Source organism: Carassius auratus, unplaced genomic scaffold, assembly GCF_003368295.1.
Source record: "Carassius auratus strain Wakin unplaced genomic scaffold, ASM336829v1 scaf_tig00215644, whole genome shotgun sequence".
NCBI classification, from domain to species: Eukaryota; Metazoa; Chordata; class Actinopteri; order Cypriniformes; family Cyprinidae; genus Carassius; species Carassius auratus.
This window is the reverse complement of record NW_020528177.1, coordinates 52,337-65,260: the sequence shown is the minus strand read 5'-3', so window position 1 is coordinate 65,260 and position 12,924 is coordinate 52,337. Positions and strand designations below refer to the sequence as shown.

General features: G+C 41.6%; 5 non-coding genes across 5 annotated transcripts; 1 reads left to right on the top strand and 4 right to left on the bottom strand.

Moving 5' to 3' along the window:
* Positions 1–2,534: 2,534 nt before the first annotated feature.
* On the bottom strand, positions 2,535–2,607 carry trnar-acg (transfer RNA arginine (anticodon ACG)). Its single transcript has one exon. It is a non-coding gene; the product is annotated as a tRNA-Arg (tRNA).
* A 217-nt stretch (positions 2,608–2,824) lies between these two features.
* trnae-uuc (transfer RNA glutamic acid (anticodon UUC)) lies at positions 2,825–2,896 on the bottom strand. Its single transcript has one exon. It is a non-coding gene; the product is annotated as a tRNA-Glu (tRNA).
* Positions 2,897–4,120: 1,224 nt separating this feature from the next.
* On the bottom strand, positions 4,121–4,193 carry trnar-acg (transfer RNA arginine (anticodon ACG)). Its single transcript has one exon. It is a non-coding gene; the product is annotated as a tRNA-Arg (tRNA).
* A 146-nt stretch (positions 4,194–4,339) lies between these two features.
* On the top strand, positions 4,340–4,411 carry trnae-cuc (transfer RNA glutamic acid (anticodon CUC)). Its single transcript has one exon. It is a non-coding gene; the product is annotated as a tRNA-Glu (tRNA).
* Positions 4,412–4,728: 317 nt separating this feature from the next.
* Positions 4,729–4,800, bottom strand: trnae-uuc (transfer RNA glutamic acid (anticodon UUC)). The gene has a single exon. It is a non-coding gene; the product is annotated as a tRNA-Glu (tRNA).
* Positions 4,801–12,924: the final 8,124 nt, after the last annotated feature.

Below are 12,924 nucleotides of genomic sequence, written 5' to 3'. Positions count from 1 at the left end.
CAGCCACGTCCAGCCAGCTAAGGACAATTTGTCCCAGGCCGACAGCACCACACCCATTGGTTCCTGACACACCCACTGCCCCTGTTGTGTCTCAGATGTTTCTGGTGCCCTGCCCAGCCCCATTTTCCACCATTAACCCTGGAGCAATTTCCTCTGAGCTACCTGCAAATGACACAGCCACTCCAACCAAACGGTCGTACGATCGCTCTGTAAAAGCAAATTCGTGCAGAAAGTGTGGCCAATTTCGTACTCAAGAAACTGGCCATAGCCAGTACAAAGGCAAAATATATTGCCCTAATAAAAAAACAATTACGAAGGAGCAGTGGATACAGATTATGAGAAGATAACTCATTTATTTATGTGTGATACATTCATTTTGTTCTCTTGGTTGGATCTGTTCTGTTTTTTTATCTTCCAGCCATATTTAATGTTAAAGTACTGTGCACTTTTTTATCTTGTATTATTATTATTATTATTATTATTATTATAAACATGTGGGTATCTATATGAATATGTTTAGAGGAAGCAGTATAAAGTAAAATACCAAAATGTGTATATTTTTATGTATATATTTATATATATATATATATTGTACTTATTTTATATAGCGTGTGCACATAAAATTCTTAATTTTATATTGAATTTAGTACTTTTCCTACATTTTTTTAAAATATGTATATAGTTAATAAATATATTTCTCTTTGACTGGTGTGTTGTATTTATTTGTTTTATTGAATGTAATGACATTCAGTTTACAGTTAAATTCAGTGTCATGTGTAGCTTTGCAGTAAGTAATGTGATACAATAAAGTGTGAATGCCGTAATAAGGAGGTTATTTTGTCCCTACTGCCACAGGAAATGATTGCCTTAATAAATGCACTTGGACTAATGATTATGATAATGAGGATAAAATAAAAATCAATCTTAGAAACGAAAGAATCATTAAATCAAAAACATTACTGTCAAAATCAATCTTAGAAACGAAACAATAATTAAATTCAAATACATTACTTTTAAAATCAAACTTGGAAACGAAACAATCGATTTACGATTTTTAACAAATACACGTATAACTTTATGTGACAGCGTGGATTCGAACCTGCGATTTCCTGAATTTCTCGCGCTTCTCCTGACATGCTTTTTTCAGTTTATTATAAATATCTAAATGGGTAAAGTCTAATCTCACTGTAGTCAGTTCAAACTGGGCTATAATAATATGTTAAATGCATGTATGTACATGATTGTGTTTTTGAGAAACAAAATGTTATGCGTGGTTAGTGAAAAACTAAAAATGTTAAAACACTTGAAAAAGGCCATAAAACACATAAAGAACATTGGTTCTTTCATTGGACTTTTGAGAACTGCAGCTTGTAGCCTAGAATTTGTATTTCTGAATTATGTGGAAATCATCTTGTTTACTCATTCACAGAATAAAATATTGATTTAAATTTTCTAAGACACTTTTTGTTGGTAAAAGTCATATGCATATAGGCGTCAACTATCATGAATATCATTGTGATTTACACCTGAGAAGACAAATGCCCGCATAATGAGCTGCATAATGAGCCTTTCAGTCAGCTGTCACTGTGAGGGAAGAGGTACGGAGATACGGACCCCCAAAATTTGGAATTTGAACCGTTATAACTCAGCAACTGGACCACCCTGGAACTAGGTCCACCACGTCGCAGACATATTAGACAAACTAGAACCAGCCACCCCCCTCGTCCCTACTCATCAAACTGGGCCAGCTTGTGGGCCACTTTCCATAAATGTGGCCAGTGTGGGCGCAGGGTTTTGTAGTGGCCTGTTGCTTTTGGTGTGTGACTGTAAAAATGTGATAATAATTTAGCAATACAAGAAACATCCGAAGGGACGGTTTACTGAAATATATAGTGTTGCATGCATTCAAGGGACATGTTTGTTGACTCACACATGGTTCAGTTTTTTGGCCAGAATCCTGTGATTGCTGAATTTATACCTCGAACTGGTAATTAAGGTCTTGTCCAGGTGAAAATACTTGTGTCATGCATCTGAAAACACACATGGCAACCGTTATCTAGAGGAAAAACTGCCTATCGTTGGTCTGTCAAGGTACAAAACTGACATGTTGTGAGGTTAATAATGAAAGTGAGACCAACTTTTAGTCCGCAAAATTGCTGATTATTCGCTCGTTCAGTTTAATGCGGATTACAAATTATTCTCAATATCCAGGTGGCAATTAGTGATAATGCTTCAAAATGGCAAGCCTGTGACATCAAAACCACATGGCATTGCACCCTTCAAAGTAGTAAAGCGGTTACAGAGTAGCGATGAAATTGTTCATTCTAGAATCAACTGGCCCACCAGCCTGCATTTTGTGAGACGAATGGCAATACCAAAGCATGTCCGTGTCTCCCCTAGACATCGGAATGGGTGTGCAGAATGTGCCTTTTTTTGGAAAAAATAGAAGAATGCCTAGAGAGTTGCCTTTTCTTTTGGACTTTGGAGAAAAAAAATACAACAACAAAATAAGCCGGAGAAAAACAAGCCCAGAGCGAGCCAGCCAGGAGTCAAACCTAGAATCTTCTGATCCGTAGTCAGACGCGTTATCCATTGCGCCACTGGCCCACCAATAGTAAAGACACCCGATTGTTACACACTTACTCTAAGCCGTTATCTCAGCAGCTCTACTGCTGGCCAAAAAGTCACTTCTGGTGCAGGAAGATTTGCTGGATCAGAACCTCGACATATCAGGGTTCTGTAGCTCTACTGCTGGCCAAAAAGTCACTTCTGGTGCAGGAAGATTTGCTGGATTTTTGAGGAGGGAAGCAAAAAGGAGCATGCATTCCCATACCGGGAGTTGAACCCGGGCCGCCTGGGTGAAAACCAGGAATCCTAACCGCTAGACCATATGGGATTTGGACATTTTAAACTGGCCATGGGCTTCTGGTGCACTTTCCATACATGTGGTCAGCGTGGGCGCAGGACCTTGTAGTGGCCTGTTGCTTTAGTTCTGTGACTGTAACAATGTGATAATAATTTGGCAAAACAAGAATTATCCAAAAGGACGGTTTTCTGAATTATATAGTGTTGTATGCATTCAGGGAATCTGTTTTTTCACTCAACCCGGGGGTTCAGTGTATTTGGGCAGATTCCTGTAATTGCAGAATTGATTCCTCAAACTGGTAATTAAGCTCTTGTCCATGTGAAAATACTCGTGTCATCCATTTGAAAACACACACGGCAACCTTTATCTAGAGGAAAAACTGGAGTCAACCCCTGGCTGCGTACGAGAAAACCAGGAATCCTAACTGCTAGACCATATGGGAACTGGCCAGCTTTAACTGGCCACAAGCTTGTGGGCCACTTTCCATAAATGTGGCCAGTGTGGGCGCAGGGTTTTGTAGTGTCCTGTTGCTTTTGGTGTGTGACTGTAACAATGTGATAATAATTTGGCAATACAAGAATCATCCGAAGGGACGGTTTACTGAAATATATAGTGTTGCATGCATTCAAGGGACATGTTTGTTGACTCACACATGGTTCAGTTTTTTGGCCAGAATCCTGTGATTGCTGAATTTATACCTCGAACTGGTAATTAAGGTCTTGTCCAGGTGAAAATACTTGTGTCATGCATCTGAAAACACACATGGCAACCGTTATCTAGAGGAAAAACTGCCTATCGTCGGTCTGTCAAGGTACAAAACTGACATGTTGTGAGGTTAATAATGAAAGTGAGACCAACTTTTAATCCGCAAAATTGCTGATTATTCGCTCGTTCAGTTTAATGCAGATTACAAATTATTCTCAATGTCCAGGTGGCAATTAGTGATAAGGCTTCAAAATGGCAAGCCTGTGACATCAAAACCACATGGCATTGCACCCTTCAAAGTAGTAAAGCGGTTACAGAGTAGCGATGAAATTGTTCATTCTAGAATCAACTGGCCCACCAGCCTGCATTTTGTGAGACGAATGGCAATACCAAAGCATGTCCGTGTCTCCCCTAGACATCGGAATGGGTGTGCAGAATGTGCCTTTTTTTGGAAAAAATAGAAGAATGCCTAGAGAGTTGCCTTTTCTTTTGGACTTTGGAGAAAAAAAACACACCAACAAAATAAGCCGGAGAAAAACAAGCACAGAGCTAGCCAGCCAGGAGTCGAACCTAGAATCTTCTGATCCGTAGTCAGACGCGTTATCCATTGCGCCACTGGCCCACCGATAGTAAAGACCCCCAATTGTTACAGACTTGTTGGTTTTCGATGTGACGGTGGCAAGCATTGATGTCTGCTCATTCTCACCTTGTTATCAGGAGAACAGACTACCAGCCCTCAAGCCCACCAGCCCTCCAGCCCTCCAGCCCTCCCTGGTGGTCTAGTGGTTAGGATTCGTCGCTCTCACCGCCGCGGCCCGGGTTCGATTCCAGGTCAGGGAAAGCTCTTTTGCCTTCCAATTGTGGACTGCGAATTCAAGCTCTGCTGACAGCTGTGAGAAAGCCAGCTCCAAACCAAAAAATTGGTGGGAACATACAAAAAACACCTCCTTCGAGCCGGAGTTGAACCAGCGAGCTAAGGATGGCCAACAGTCCAACCTACAGTCCACCGCTCTACCAGCTGAGCTATCGAAGGGGCTAAGGGCTAGTCAGAACCTCGACATATCAGGGTTCTGTAGCTCTACTGCTGGCCAAAAAGTCACTTCTGGTGCAGGAAGATTTGCTGGATTCTTGAGGAGGGAAGCAAAAAGGAGCATGCATTCCCATACCGGGAGTTGAACCCGGGCCGCCTGGGTGAAAACCAGGAATCCTAACCGCTAGACCATATGGGATTTGGACACTTTAAACTGGCCATGGGCTTTTGGCGCACTTTCCATACATGTGGTCAGCGTGGGCGCAGGACCTTGTAGTGGCCTGTTGCTTTAGTTCTGTGACTGTAACAATGTGATAATAATTTGGCAAAACAAGAATTATCCAAAAGGACGGTTTTCTGAATTATATAGTGTTGTATGCATTCAGGGAATCTGTTTTTTCACTCAACCCGGGGGTTCAGTGTATTTGGGCAGATTCCTGTGATTGCTGAATTGATTCCTCAAACTGTTAATTAAGCTCTTGTCCAAGTGAAAATACTCGTGTCATCCATTTGAAAACACACACGGCAACCTTTATCTAGAGGAAAACCTGGAGTCAACCCCTGGCTGCGTACGAGAAAACCAGGAATCCTAACTGCTAAACCATATGGGAACTGGCCAGCTTTAACTGGCCACAAGCTTGTGGGCCACTTTCCATAAATGTGGCCAGTGTGGGCGCAGGGTTTTGTAGTGGCCTGTTGCTTTTGGTGTGTGACTGTAACAATGTGATAATAATTTGGCAATACAAGAATCATCCGAAGGGACGGTTTACTGAAATATATAGTGTTGCATGCATTCAAGGGACATGTTTGTTGACTCACACATGGTTCAGTTTTTTGGCCAGAATTCTGTGATTGCTGAATTTATACATCGAACTGGTAATTAAGGTCTTGTCCAGGTGAAAATACTTGTGTCATGCATCTGAAAACACACATGGCAACTGTTATCTAGAGGAAAAACTGCCTATCGTCGGTCTGTCAAGGTACAAAACTGACATGTTGTGAGGTTAATAATGAAAGTGAGACCAATTTTTAATCCGCAAAATTGCTGATTATTCGCTCGTTCAGTTTAATGCAGATTACAAATTATTCTCAATGTCCAGGTGGCAATTAGTGATAAGGCTTCAAAATGGCAAGCCTGTGACATCAAAACCACATGGCATTGCACCCTTCAAAGTAGTAAAGCGGTTACAGAGTAGCGATTAAATTGTTCATTCTAGAATCAACTGGCCAACCAGCCTGCATTTTAATACCATGTGTAATGCAGATTACAACTTATTCTCAATGTCCAGGTGGCATTTAGTGATAAGGCTTCAAAATGGCAAGCCCGTGACATCAAAACCACATGGCATTACACCCTTCAGAGTAATGAAGCAGTTACAGAGTAGCGATGAAATTGTTCATTCTAGAATGAACAGGCACACCAGCCTGCATTTTAATACCACGTTAATCGCCGAGTTTGTCGGAGTGCTTGTGACCAGCCTTTCCTTGGTGGTCTAGTGGTTAGGACTCATCGCCCTCACCGCCACGGCTCGGATTGGTTTCCCGGTCCTTGAAAGCTATTTTGCCTTCCAATGGTGGACTGCGAATTCAAGCTGTGTTTCAGCTGTGAGAAAGCCAGCCCCAAACCACTAAAATGGTGGGCTATTGAAAAAAAAAGATCTCCTTCAAGCCAGAGTTGAACCAGTGACCTAAGGATTGCCAGCACTCCAACCTACAGTCATCCACTCTACCAGCGGAGCTATTGAAGGTGCAAATTGCTGGTTAGAACCTCAACCCATCAGTGTTCTGTAGCTGTACTGCTGGCCAAAAAAGTCACTTCTGGTGCAGAAAGATGTGCTGGTTTTTTGAGGAGGGAAGCAAAAAGAAGCATGCTTTCCCATACTGGGAGTCAAACCCGGGCCGCCTGGGTGAAAACCAGAAATCCTAACTGCTAGACCATATGGGAATTGGACCTTTTTAACTGGCCATGGGCTTCTGACCCATTTTCCATACATGTGGCCAGTGTGGGCGCAGGGTCTTGTAGTGGCCTGTTGCTTTTGGTGTTTGACTGTAACAATGTGATAATAATTTGGCAAAACAAGAATTATCCAAATGGACGGTTTTCTGAATTATATAGTGTTGCATGAATTTAAGGGATCTGTTTTTTTTTTTACTCAGCCAGAGGGTTCTGTTTTTTGGGCAGATTCCTGTGATTGCTGAATTTATACCTCAAATTGGTAATTAAGGTGTTGTCCAAATGAAAATACTTGTGTCATGCATTTGAAAACATGTATGACAACTGATATCTCGAGGAAAAACTGCCTATTATCGGTCTGTCAAGGTACAAAATTGACACATTGTGAGGTTAACAATGAAAGTGAGACCAACTTTTAATTGTCAAAGTTACTGATTATTTGCTCGTTTAGTTCAATTCAGATTACAACTTATTCTCAAAGTCCAGGTGGCAATCAGTGTTAAGGCTTCAAAATGCCCAGCCCATGACATCAACACCACATGGCATTACATCCTTCAAAGTAGTGAAGTAGTTACAGAGTAGCGATGAAATTGTTCATTCGAGAATCAAGTGGCTGCCAGTCTGCAGTTTATTTCCACGTTAATTGCCAAGCTTGTCGGAGTGCTTGTGAGACGAATGGCATTACCGAAGCATGTCCGTGTTTCCCCTTGGAAATCGGAATGGGTGTGCAGTACATGTCTTTTGTGGAAAAAAAGGAAGCATGCCTGGAGATTTGTCTTTTCTTCTGTGGAGAATAAAACAAAAACACAACAACAAAATCCGCCTGAGAAAAATAAACAAAGTGTGAGCAAGCCAGGATTCTAACCTAGAATTTTCTGATTCGTAGACAGATGCATTATCCATTGCGCCACTGGCCCACCAATAGTAGAGACTCCCAGTTGCTACAGACTTGTTGGTTTTCAACATGTCATTGTCAAGCATTGCTGTCTGCTTATTCTCAGGATGTTATCAGGAGGGCAGCTGACCAGCCCTTCCCTGAAATGGTTTTTTGGACAGATTCCTGTGATTGCTGAATTGATACCTCTAACTGGTAATTAAGGTCTTATCCAGTTGAAAATACTTGTGTCATTGATTTGAAAACACACACGGCAACCGATATCTAGAGAAAAACTGACTATCGTTAGTCTGTCAAGGTACAGAAATGACACATTGTGAGGTTAACAATGAAAGTGAGACCAATTTCTAATCAGCAAAGTTGCTGATTATTCGCTCCTTCAGTTTAACTCAGCTTACAATTTATTTTCAATGTCCAGGTGGCAATTAGTGATAAGGCTACAAAATGGCAAGCCCATGACATCAAAACCACATTGCATTACACCCTTCAAAGTAGTGAAGCAGTTACAGAGTGGCGATAAAGTTATTCATTCGAGAATCCTTTGGCTGCCACACTGCAGTTTATTTCCACGTTAATTGCAGAGCTTATCGGAGTGCTTGTGATGCGAATGGCAATACCAAAGCATGTCTGCTTCTCTCCTAGACATTGGAATGTTGCAACACCTCCTTTTCTTTTAAAGAAGTTACGCTGAGGCGGTTCACCAGAAATTCGAATGGTACTGAAAAGTGACATCCCTTCATTAGACAAATATTCATTCTTTTCCATTTTTCCTTATTTCCAGCAGTGCATATATTTAATTACCACCAAAATAAACAATACAGCAGTCTTTGTCTCTGTTTAAGTGTTATCAAATATAAAGAAAACTTAGCTTTCAAGTCCAGTCTTTCGGTGAGATGAAATGATGATGATGATGATGATGATGATGAAGAGTATGGTGGTGGTGATGAATCCAACAAGGTTATCTGAGAGCGGCGCAATGTTATAATCCCTAATCCAGTGGGTGAAGAGTCAGTGTAGAGTCAATGTGTGCAGGCCATGCTTCCTAGCCTCACTACACTATTGATGGTAATCCACAGCTTCAAAACTATGCTTACACACAAACACAGTAAAGAAAACTCCAAGGGCAGGAATGACCAAAGGTAGCCAACTGAAATATAAGATTCTGCAAAGAAAGTCCTTTGTTTGAGCATAAACTCTAAAAGTTCTCAAATTAGGACTTCCAACGAGTAAGCAGGTAACAGCAGTTCCACCATGAGGTTTCCCTCTACCAAACGAACTGGCTTGCTCTCTGACTATTACTCACCAGCTCCTAGTGGTATTACAGCTTGTCAACTCTTCAGGCAATAGATAAGGAAAACACAATATAAAACCCAAGTAACACTAAGCCTGTTACATCGGGTGTTCAGTACATGTATTTTATGGAATAAAAGAAGCATGCCTGGAGATTTGCCTTTCCTTCTTGACTTTTTAGAAGAAAATAAACACACAACAACAAAATCAATCTGAGATAAACAAACACAGAGTGAGCCAGTCGATTCGATTCTAGAACCTTCTGATCCGTAGTCAGACACATTATCCATTGCGCCATGGCCAGTGCCCATTGGTTGTTGTAAAGATAATAGAAGAGGCACAGCGATGCGAGTTCGCGGCCCACTCCGACCAGTGATGGAATTCTTGGAATGTGTCTGTTTTGACGCTGCCGGTGCACGCGAGTGTAATGATCGTTGTCCCCCACATTTTTATCAAACGTAAAATCGTCCCCACTAATGCAATTTTGACGTATTAGCCAAAATAATAATAATAATAATAATGATGATAACAAAACAAACATACCATTATGTATATATATATATATACATATATATATATATAGAGAGAGAGAGAGCATGGAGTCGATCAGTCTGTGGCACTGCTCAGATGTTATGAGAGCCCAGGTTGCTCTGATAGCACCCTTCAGCTCTTCTGCATGGGGTTGGCATATTGCATCTTCCTTTTCACAAGGTCAGGCGAGTTTGCTTGCCAGTTAAGAACAGGGATACCATGGTCCTTAAACCATGTACTGGTAGCTTTGGCACTGTGTGCAAGTGCCAAGTCCTCTCTGAAAATTAATTCTGCATCTCCATAAAGTTGGTCAGCAGCAGGAAGCATGAAGTTCTCTAAAACTACCTGGTATATGGTTGTGTTGACCTTTGACCTCAGAAAACAGAGTGGACCAACACCAGCAGATGACATGGCACCCCAAACCATCATTGACTGTGGAAACTTTACACTGGACCTAAAACAACGTGGATTGTGTGCCTGTGATGTCTCAGCCTTGCTGTGTGTGTGTGTTTTTGTGTTTTAGGTGCCATCTGGAGGGGGCATGGCTACACACCTGATACTTGTTGGATTGTGGAGTGAAATATGGAGGAGACTTCTCGTGAAGGCAGTTGGGCGTTTTGTCTCTGTGATGGAGTTTGTCGCTGCACGTAGTGCTAAGTGCCTTGCCTGACCTTGATACCTTTCATTATTTATATTATGTTTAGGTTTGTTTCCTTGCATTTAAATAAATGTTTAATATGTCGTGCCGCATCTGGTCTCCGTTTTTTTGCAGCCTAAGTGTTGGCTGTAACAGATGTGGGCTCGTCAAAACCAATGCGTTGATCACGTGTAGTTTACTATGATTTTCGTTTGAATAATTTGAGGAAATTTTGTGGGAGACGGATGTGAGAAGGCAACGAAATAGTTTGTTCACATTTTTCATGGGTAAGTCAAGTGTTTGATGTGGGTGATAAACGACAGGATGATTTCATTCATTCCCCTGTTAGGCTTTAGCTATGCTTAGCATTGTTTTTTATTTTAGTTTGCTATTTTGCGCAGACTCCTGGGCTGAGTACACTGCTGTGGTTTGGGAATTGGGCAGAATTGCTTAGTTCACTACCAGTGGTATTTTAGTGTTTAAAGGCATCCTTTAGAGTTGCATGAAGATTAGGTTTAGAAATATAGGTGTTGGTGGTAGATAGGAAGGGGCATGCGTGAATGAATGCTCATCCATTTTTGATCACTTAAAAAGACAAAAGAAAATATTTTTTTTTACCTATGAATTTGTGAATTAGTAACTTTGAAATATTGCATCAATCGAAGACTTTATTAAATCTCCGTCTGAGGGTTTGTTGCTTGTAAAGAGTTGTTGTGTGAACATTTAAAATAAAAAATTATTAAACCTTTGTTTTCTGTTGCAGTGCCCCCTGAGGAGGTGGAGAGCATGACAATCGGCTATTTTGTTCAGGAGGAGTTGATGTTGAGGAAATGGAGTCATCTCAGTTAGGATTTAGGCAGTTAGGCAATAATTCAGGTGGTGGAGCCAGATCAGTTTAAGGAGGTGGTATTAAGGGATGCCCATGGGAATGTTGCAGGCCATTTGGGCATTTTTCACCGTATTTTGTTGCAATATTATTGGCCTCTTCTTAAAAAGGACAGGAAATCAACATTTATTAAAACTTGCCACACTTGACAGATGGCTGGTAAACCCAATCAGGTTTTAAAACCTGTGCCATTGTGTCCGATATCGGTAATAATTCAACCTTTCGAACACATAATGATTGACTGTGTGGGACCATTGCCTCCGTCTAATGCTTCCGGCTTTGCTACTGTTCGGACGTTCTAGCTTACTGCTCTGCGCTTTGCTTCTTATTACTGTACTTTTCTCTGATTTTTCTAAGATTTTTACTTCAGCAGATCAGCACAGAGCTCAAACAACAGATTTTTGGCACAAACGCTAAAACTAAAAACATTGGGACTGGAATAATACTACAAAAAGAAGACTTTTTCTCCCACTGCTAACAGCTTACATTCCTGTGATGGGATAACAACTGCCTACTTTCAAACAGAAGAGAGAGAAAATGCCTTCTGTTGGATCTACTTGTTGTATGAACTGCTGCAAACTTCTACAAAGGATTGTGATTCTTGAAACAAAGTTACTTTCTGGACTTCCAGAACAGACGGAACACTTAGCAGACTGTCGTCATGGACCCCCTCAGTATACAGCCGGTGAGTCCCATGAATCTTCCAAGCCGAAACTGATTGCCACACTAATCGATGGCATAAACAGGGAGCGAGACCCAAAGGAACACGAGATATCAGATTGTCACGAGTTTCTCGTATTGCTGCCATAGCTTCCTCTACCCCAGATTTGTCTATGACAAGGCTTGTAAATACTGGTATTCTACCACCCCCTATACATCTGGAGAACAGATTTGAAGCATTAATGGATGAGGAATCCCCAAAATGTGATTAAACATGGACCGGATCAGCCAGCAGCTAACACTGCTACTAACAGGGGCTCAAGGTCGAGCAGACAGCGGCTTTCAGCTCAGAGCGCAGCCGAGCCCAGGACTCTGATAGTGGGTGACTCTGTTATCAGAAACATCCATAGCAGGACTACAACAACATGCTGCCTTCCTCAAGCAACGGTCTCTGATGTGAACAAGGATCTTCAGAACATTCTGATGAAGCACAAGACTGCAAATCGAATCATCATCCATGTGGGGAAGAATGACATTCGGAAAGAGCAGTCAGAACTCCTTAAGAAGGACTTCATTGAACTCTTTGAAATACTTCAAAGACTCAAAGTTCAGTCGTTCATCAGTGGACCACTCCCAGCAAGGGGAATAAATATGTTTTCACGGTTGCTTGGGCTGAACACATGGCTACAAAGATCTTGTAATATAAAAGGGTAAATTTCATCGACAACTTCAATCTTTTCTGGGGCCATAGACAATTGTTTAAACCGGATGGCCTCCACCCAAACAAACTTGGTGCAAGAGTGTTTAAGGAAAATATCTACTTCTCCCTTTGTCATTCTTCAGCAGAGTGTGTCAATCCATTCAGCACACACACACCGGGTCCGAGTCATCATGTGGTTGTCATATCCCGCAAGGACACTGATAACACCATGCAGCAAAACAATCACTGCTGATAGACACTATCCCTGCTGAGCCCTGCCCACAGAGCTCCTCACAGACTGACTGTGATGTATCAAAACAGCTACAAGATTCATCACCCAGGGACGACTTTCTGGAAAACAGCCAGGGAAGCCAGGACAACACATCACAGCCACTGGAAACACCAGAGACACAGCCCATCTCACCAGACACATTATCCCTCTCTCCAGCATCTCCACTTCTGTGCTTCTCACAGAAAATGGAGGAATTGGTGTATGTTGGGACTAAACTCTCCCACTCATTTGCTGCTAGCCCGCAGATATCAACTGTTACGTCCCCCTCTGTGTCTAGGGGTGACAAGGGGAGTAACATATGCTATTTATGAAAAGTTAACAATTATGTCTGTGAACTTGCAAACAAAATAGTGAGAGAGAGTTGACTATCCATAATCCCAGCACTCAAACTCATGGAAACTCTTCAAGATTTTATTTACAATGTAAAGTCTTTGTACAGCATTAAAGGGTAAGGGAAAATTAGAGGTTTAACAATATG